Raw genomic sequence first — 8646 nt, 5'->3', positions numbered from 1 at the left:
ACTTTACAAAAATACCATATAGCTTTTCCATTTATTATCCGATTTTGGGAATTTAAAGTTTATTTTGAAGAAAAATACTTGTTCAATTCAAATATCTAATTAATTTTTTAAAGGTATAGTTTATTTGTCCGCAACGGCGATTAAAAAAATAACTTGACGAAATCCGCGGTAAATTTACATTTTTTTATATAAAAAGCAGGTATTTGAAATTAATTATTATGGACACGTAATAAATTCAATTTCAAAATAAAAAAGAAGCCAATGTAAGTTATTCACAGTTGATCAAAGATGCAATATTTAAGATTTATTGGGTTATGTAGTCAAATTTATTAACGCACAATTGTTTTACGGGTAATGTATTGCAGGCTTTACAATTCGCTCAACACGTGAAGAAAATATTCATTTTTTAGTACAAAATATTGCCGAGATTTTAATATTGCCATATTCATACAATATTCAAATTTCATTCATAATTTATATCATTATTATCTGTCGGTGCAGTTAAGTAGACAATCATCGTAACAGTAAAGTAGGCCCTACTCTCGTGTGGCTGTCTCGATTCCGGCCTTTTTAATGTCACTCGCATATTTTGATTATTCTTTTTATTTGAATGCCTGTAGAAAGATATTTCTGATATTTTTTAATGTAACACTAGAAAAACAATAAAAATCTTTACAGTTTGAGTCAGTATTATGCGAAATAAAAGTAACTGTTGATTATTTTTTACACATCGCCACGGATTTATATTGTAATATAAATCCGTGACATCGCTTAAATGTCTTTGAAGTTTAATTACTTTTGAAGGGGGTTAATTACCAGGTAACAAGCGATAATTGAAAAACTTTATTTTCAACATTTCATTACCAGGTTGCATGTGATAATTGCAACAATCAATCTTCAAAAACAAATAGAATTTGAATGTATATTTTGTATGTGCGCGATCTTAAACTACAGTCCATTGTATGTGTAATAAGAAAATGATTCTGAAGATGATAGATATAAATACAATGTAAATCTATTTTCTTTATTAACATTTATAAATGAAATTGAAAATATACAAGTCCTTTCGTTGAAAAAATGAAATTAAGCATATGACAAATAAATCATTTGACGGGAATTGTGAAGGATAACTATGAAAAATTTTGAGTCAACATAAAAAATAATATTATAAAACAGCTGTTCTGTATGCCAATAAAAGTTTCTTCCTTGCCAATATAATGAATTCATCTATGTATGAACGCTTTTTTCAATGATCTGAAAATATATTTAATACACTAATTAGTAGAATACTACATTTATACTAATATTCAGGTAATCAAATAAAAGATGTTCAAATCATTTGGAAATAATTCACAGAAAAAAGACAAATTTCAAACATGAATTTCTTTAAAAGTTTTTAAGCAATCAAGAAACTTTTTTTGCATTGCAACCATTAAACCATGTAGAAACTAATTATCTGAATCTGAATCGCGGTAATAAATTGTGCTTGAAGTTAAAGGGCGTCAAAGTGTAGAGAGTATGCCTAAACAATAGACGAATATTTTTTAAATTAGGTACAATTTTAACTCAGCGTTGCAGCGTTCTATCGGAATATTTTCATATATTAATACTTTAGCGACACAAAATAATACTGTATAAATACATTAATATGTGTAAAATTTTTCACAAAGCTGCCATAACACCACATACTCTTGTGAAAATCTGTCATATTTCGCACTCCGCGCGTTCCGCCATCTATCATTCTGTCCACCTTTATCCGATATGCGATTCCGCGCATGCGCGCGACGAGATTTTATCACCATGAGACATGTATACAAAACGAGCCTTCGATCAAAGTAGAAAAAAATTTCAAATAATTGAATGACAAAATGAATCAAAAATGCTAATTTCGTCAGATTCATCAATTAAAAGGAAAACATATAACAAGTACGTCAATGAAACTGTTATCAGGACGATCATAGATGAACTTGTTGCAATATATATCATTTGGTTGCGTTACTGCAAAATTTTAACTGGATTTTGCCATTCATAAAATGTGCATAAAGCCTTATAATAGTCTGTATTTGGTCTTCAAAAACTAAACACTTTAGAGGTAAACATTGTTATTGTTACATTTTTCAATTTTTTGAATACTATTCCTCGATGCATACTCTTGGAGTATTATTGTAAATGGTTCATCATTTGACCTTCATAGACTTGTCTTTGTAAATATTGGCAAACATATACCTTGCACCTACTTTGTTAGAATCGAACATGGCTGTCAAATCGCAATCACCTGAAAATGACATTAGACAGTGTTAATGCAATCAAGTACAGAGTATGTAAATATCAAAACGTGACTCTAACTAGACCTGTCCTGACATATGTTCGAAATCATATTAATCGATGTTACAATCAAATGTTGAGAGAAAAAGAACGGACCCTGAATATTTGTGATAAATTGAACAAATGCATTTCCAATAAATAAATTGACCCCCTAAAAAGCAAACATGTTTGAAGGTATGAGATTTTCTTATCTTGAATCATTTCTGCAATCCTCATTATTCTATATCACTGGTGCCAAATGCATTCCAAATGTGTCTGGATTCATATTATTTCATTTGCAAGCAGAGATTAAATTTGTCCGACATTACAATAGGTATTTCTTAGAAAACTGTTATCCTTTCTAATAAAAAGTATTTAATTGATTCATAAATCACATAAAATGAAAGAGGAGTATTCCTATTCTTTATATCAGCCGTGAAAATGTTTAGTCCGGGATAAAGTGATGAAATAATGACATTTCTTAGCACAACCTTTATCAATACTGTAAAGGTCGAATATCGTATTTACAACTAATCTTATACACCGAAAATGACAAACAAATTATCTCATTAAACAATATCATATATCAAACACAAAGAATGAATGTCAAGTAATAAACATATTACTTAAGTTTCAGTTATTTTATGGTATGTTTTGAAAAAATAATAATCTAAGACAGGGGTAAGCCGTTCTTTCCTGGAGTGAGAAACTTAAGCGCATTGCTTAATACTGATTGGTTAAAGCAGAGATGTATATTTATAATAAACGTTCATAGTTTCAGGAACGGATTCGACAGTGTTTATAAACATTAAGCTTCCTAAATATTCATTAATATGAATAAACTAAAACTAGAAGTGCAAACTGAAGACTTAAATAAAAACCGGGACATTGAGGGTGTTTTTTGTTGTTGTTTTATTTTTGTTGTTGTTGTTTTGTTGGGTTTTTTGCTCACTTTTTCTTATGACAAGAGTATTTGTAAATAGAGAACTCACTAAAATCACGCAACAAATGATAATACGACTAAAACACTTCATATTGCTGCAAAAGTAATGTACACTTCGTTGCAAACATAAGCTGTAGATAAAAAATGAGACTGTAATTTAATTATGGGACGAAATAATATAATGTGGTGACATTATATATTTTACTAGCTCTGAACTTCAATAACTATTATTTCTAGCTGTGTTACTGCAAAGGTCTAATCGTGATTATCATTTTAATTTTCATGATCTGTTAAAATCAAAACATAATTATCATTGAATGTTTATTGCAAATAGCACGTTATAGCAGAGTCATTCTATTTGAAAGACCACGGTTATAGCAAACACAAGTAAAATAAATTCATTACATCAATCATTGTATGCGTAATAATCAATGTATTTGTACTCAAGGGTCAAATTTGTTATTGTTATACCCAACACATAACTTGATCATCGGATGGTTTGTTTTAATCCATTAATACATTACAAATGCAAGTTTAGCACTATCATTTAATAATTTGTTTAATTTAAGTATGGCAATGTAAAGCGGCATGTCACCAGATGTGCCAACATATTTCAAGAAAATCAAACTTTAGACAAACAAACTGAGATTTTAAGAAAAGTAAAGAGATTCAAGATAAAAGTAATAATTTTAATGTTAAATGCGATTATATGTAAGGACCGATTTTGCAGTATTTTTCATCACACATCACCTACGTTAGTAATGCAGTAACGGCTATTTTTACTTATTTTGACCTCGTTTTACGATAATTGACATAGGTTGTAAGTGGCTTTTGCATTATGTAAAAAATGTTCACTTACTTTTTATACATTTACACATTTTTTTTGAAAATTAGCAGGAATCTGGAGGCTTGCTGCTGTTACAGTAATTAAAATTGTTGAAAAAATTCGTACTCAAATACACGTAAATTCATTATTTCAAAATAAATATCAAAATTAATTTAAAAGCAATCTGACGCAAGTCAGTTTCTCTTCTCGGGTAGCATGAATGTTTCTCTTTGGTCTACCTTAAAACACTCAGTCTGTTGTTGTGAATGATATAAACAAATACATGTAGTATATAGTGTTTCAACTAAGTTTTGTAGTTTGGTTGGAAGAACAATAAGTGACCAGACAAGAAACACTTTCGTGGAAACTGAAGAGCTGCCAAGTGTACCTATAACCACCCGACTGTAATAATACTCGTAGTTTAGCTTTATATCATATCTAAATGTCGTAAACTTCAGATATTTTCACTTCCCCTAGGTACGACGTAACTTGCATGTCGTTGCTCAACATCAAGAAGGCACAGTGCATTGGCGGAAGATACGATGAACGAACATGGGATGGCGACAAATAAACATAACGCGGAGGTAAGTGACTATATAAAGTAGACAGTGACGACAAAGTAAGTATGCTAGCGTGCATGAGCCCCTTGCACCGAGTGGCAGCTTAAAAGTCAGACCATTTGCGGGCATAGCAACATTTTTCAGCGGTACCCCCTTTTATTACTATCTCAGGTTATAGTTCATTAGGTTCTCATTGGGTTTCGTACAGTGGACTACTTTTAGCTCAAAATTCGTGTCTTTGGCTTATACTCCGTGTGCATTGCATGGTGGTAGTTTATCACCACTTTGTGCTTCAAGGGGATCCGTACACGACAGCGAAAGCTTTTTTTGTGCCTTGTAAATGAGAATGGACCCTCTTTTACCTTAGAATACATACATATATAAACTTTAGACGTTTCATAATCATTATCGATAGAGAGTATGTGAGTTCTGAGAATTGACCAAACAATATCAGTGTTTTAGCGTATTGATTATTGATTTACAGATTTTAAATGATAAAGTCTCTGGAATTTGACACCAGGAATATTTAACAAGATAAAATCTAAGTAGATGAAATATATTTCATTAGCGACACCGGTGACCTCTTATGGAATGCTTTTTATTTTGGCCTATGGAAGGAGCTGTTGTTATAAGCAGTTAATGTCATGTTGTATTAATTAGTTTTATTTTGATTCGTAAAAATCAAGTAAACAAATATGTTGTTATATTTGTATTCAATAACTTTATGTAAAAAACATGTGCATTGTTAACAATTTGAATGATTTAATCTTTTCATGTGTTTCAACACCATACTTGAAAATCAATATAATTTACTAAATAAGTAAGGTGGCTGATTTGGTACACTTTGCGCTTTGCGTTGTCGATAGCGACAACACAACTTATATCGTTATCGCTTTTTCGTCCTGTCGCTAGCAAAGCCCCCGAGCCCCCGTCGTTTTAGGATTCAACTCATTACAGGACTGGAGCAGTACCTCTAAACGCTTGCAGAAATCATGATTACAAAATAGTCAAACATTCTTTATTTCGCCGATTATTACATTTTTCATTCATTATCATACATAAATCGATGTGAAAATATGAATTAGACTTTTTAAAATTCATTCATTTAAAATTCATTCCGTTGGGTAAAAAGCAAGATTTTATCGTTCAAGCGCCTTGTCCGGTATGTCTCGTATACCGAATACTGTATTTAATGTGGTGCTTCCCCTTTTTTAGTTTCACTCGCCGTTTTATTTTTTAAATCTCGCTCCCCCAGGGCGACGTTTTAATTATTAAACATCGCCCTGCCATTTAACTTGTTTTTTTTCCGCATTTTCGCTTGGCGGGTCGCGGTGCAAAAGCACGCTAATTAGCAGGGGCGCGGGACAAATTTTTATAACTTGTTAAAATTGGCAAGGTCGCGGGGCGAAAACACGAATGGCACTAATCAGCCACCATATTAAAGAGCTTTTTTTTTACAAACAGAACTAAAAAATGAATCGTTCCATAGGCTATATAACGAAAAATTGGAAATAAAAACAACATTGCCGATGTATATCCACTAAGAAATATAAAATGATTAACATCTAAGTGCTTGGGTCATTGCTGCCATTCTTTTTTGTCACTAAGTGCTTTTCTATGTTGTTTCAGGCACAAAATATTCATCTACTTTTGAATACATCGTCGTCAAAAGGATTCATTTTGTCTGTGAAAAGTCTTGCATGCGAGATATAACGAAATTTCTACGTTGAAGAATTTTTTAAAACTCAGTTTGAAATTTAAAGTAGAATTATAATTATGCAACTGGTCCAAATTTTGATTTTTTTAGAACCCTACTATCAACGTTTAGAGGACTCAAGAAAGAATATAAGTCATGCCATTTGGTTAAAAATGTTCCATCCCATTGGGCCAATTTTTGTATCACAGATTTTATATTGAGAGATAAATTTCATGAATCACTTAAATATTGCGGTAAATCTTTACAATAATTATAAATACTAATAATGACCTTGAAGTAAAAAGGTGATTCTCAAATTTAGTTTCAACAACACCATTTGGCGCGTGATAATCACAAGAAATATATCTAATTGTCCCCCGCCTTTTCGAAGAAAAAATGGGGATATAGAAAAAGGCTCCGTCCGTCTGTCCGTCCGTCCGTCCGTCACACTTTCGTGTCCGGTCCATAACTTTGTCTTTTATCAAAGAAATCTGAAATTACTTGGCTAAAATGTTTGTTATAATAAGACGATGTGTCATGCGCAACAACCAGACCCCTACCTCCAGGGTCAAGGTCGCACTTGCTCATTCAATGTCAACATTGTCTATTTGAGGGTATATGTCGTGCCCGGTCCATAACTTTCTTATCTTTGAAGGGATTTTGTAAATACTTGCCACAATTGTTCACAATAATGAGATGATGTGTCATGCGTAACAGCCAGTCACCTACCTTCAAGGTCAAGGTCACACTTGGAGCACAAAGCTTAACATAGTCTGTTACAGGGTATATTTTGTGTCCGGTCCATAACTTTTTCATAGATCAAAGGATTTTGTAAATACTTGCCACAAATAGTCACTATCATAAGACGATGTGTCATGCGCAACACCTGCATCCCTACCTCTAAGTTCAAGGTCACACTTAGAAGTCAAAGATTAACATAGTCTGTTACAGGGTATATTTTGTGTCTGATCTAGAACTTCTTTGGGATTTTGAAATAACTAGGCTAAAATAGTAACATTAATAAGACGATATGTCAAGTACAACTGCACCCCTACCTCCAAGGTCAAGGTAACACTTAGAGGTCAAAGGTTAACAGAGTCTGTTAAACATGTATGGTATATTTTGTGTCCCGTCCATAACTTCTTCATAGAGCAAGGGATTTTGAAAATACTTGGCACAAATAGTCACATTGATAAGATGATATGTCATTCGTAATACATGTGTCCCTACCTCCAAGATCAAGGTTACACGTAGAGGTAAAAGATTTACGGGTATATTTTTTTGTCCAGTCCATTTTTTTTTCATAGCTCAAGGGATTTTTAAAAAACTTTGCAACAATAATCACAATAATACGACGATATGTCAGACGCAAAACATGGGTCCCTACCTCCAGCTAGCTTACGGAACGTCGGTGGTTCTACTCAGGTGCCCGTTCGTGCCCGAAATAATGCACGGAAGGGCACCTGAGGTCTTCCTCCACCTGTAAAGCTGTACCGTCGCGATATGACCTATAATGAGTCGATGTGACGTAAAACCCAAAGCAAAACAAACAAAACTCCAAAGTCACACTTAGAGGTCAAAGATTTACATAGTCTGTAACAAGGTATATTTTGTGTCCGATCTATAACTTCTTCAAAGTTCAAGGGATTTGAAAAAATTGGCACAAATAGTTTCAATAATAAGACTATATGGCATGCACAACACCTGCACCCCTTCCTTCAAGGTCAAGGCCACACTTAGAGGTCAAAGCTTAACATGATAGACTTTTTGATTTCGTGTTTCATATTATTTTTTTAAAAGATTTATTGTTGCATTTGCAGATTTAGTATTGATCATAATTTTGGACTGAAAATCCTGAGATCCATACATCAATTTTTTTGAAATAGCACAATTTTATGCTTCATATAAAACTTTCCCGAGGCGGGGGACATTGGTTACTCTGTTACAAATTCTTGTTAACTCTTATATCGTCATTTCCTTTAAGCAATTTCAAAACATCCATGGCTCGAACTTTTTTCAAAAAGTTGTCAGAAACATAGATCGATTACCGTTGTCTCGAAGTCTCTTTGTAAGTCCCTTCAACTTCGACATACCGAGGTTTTACTATATAAAATGAAACGCTATAACATTGATTAAAATTTATCTCAAAGTATCAGTATTCCATCAAGTAAAGTCTAATATCGCGACATAAATAGACACATATTAACTCTTTTTATCTGACGTAGATGTCCAATAATTTGAATTATCTCACCGCGGAGTAAATCAGTTGCTACGCAACAGCAAGGAAAAAATGTGTCGCTCGAGATATATTTTCTAT

The sequence above is a fragment of the Ruditapes philippinarum genome, unplaced genomic scaffold, assembly GCF_026571515.1.
Source record: "Ruditapes philippinarum isolate M1 unplaced genomic scaffold, ASM2657151v2 ctg2811_1_1_1_1, whole genome shotgun sequence".
NCBI lineage: Eukaryota > Metazoa > Mollusca > Bivalvia > Venerida > Veneridae > Ruditapes > Ruditapes philippinarum.
Note: the sequence above shows the minus strand (reverse complement) of the source record.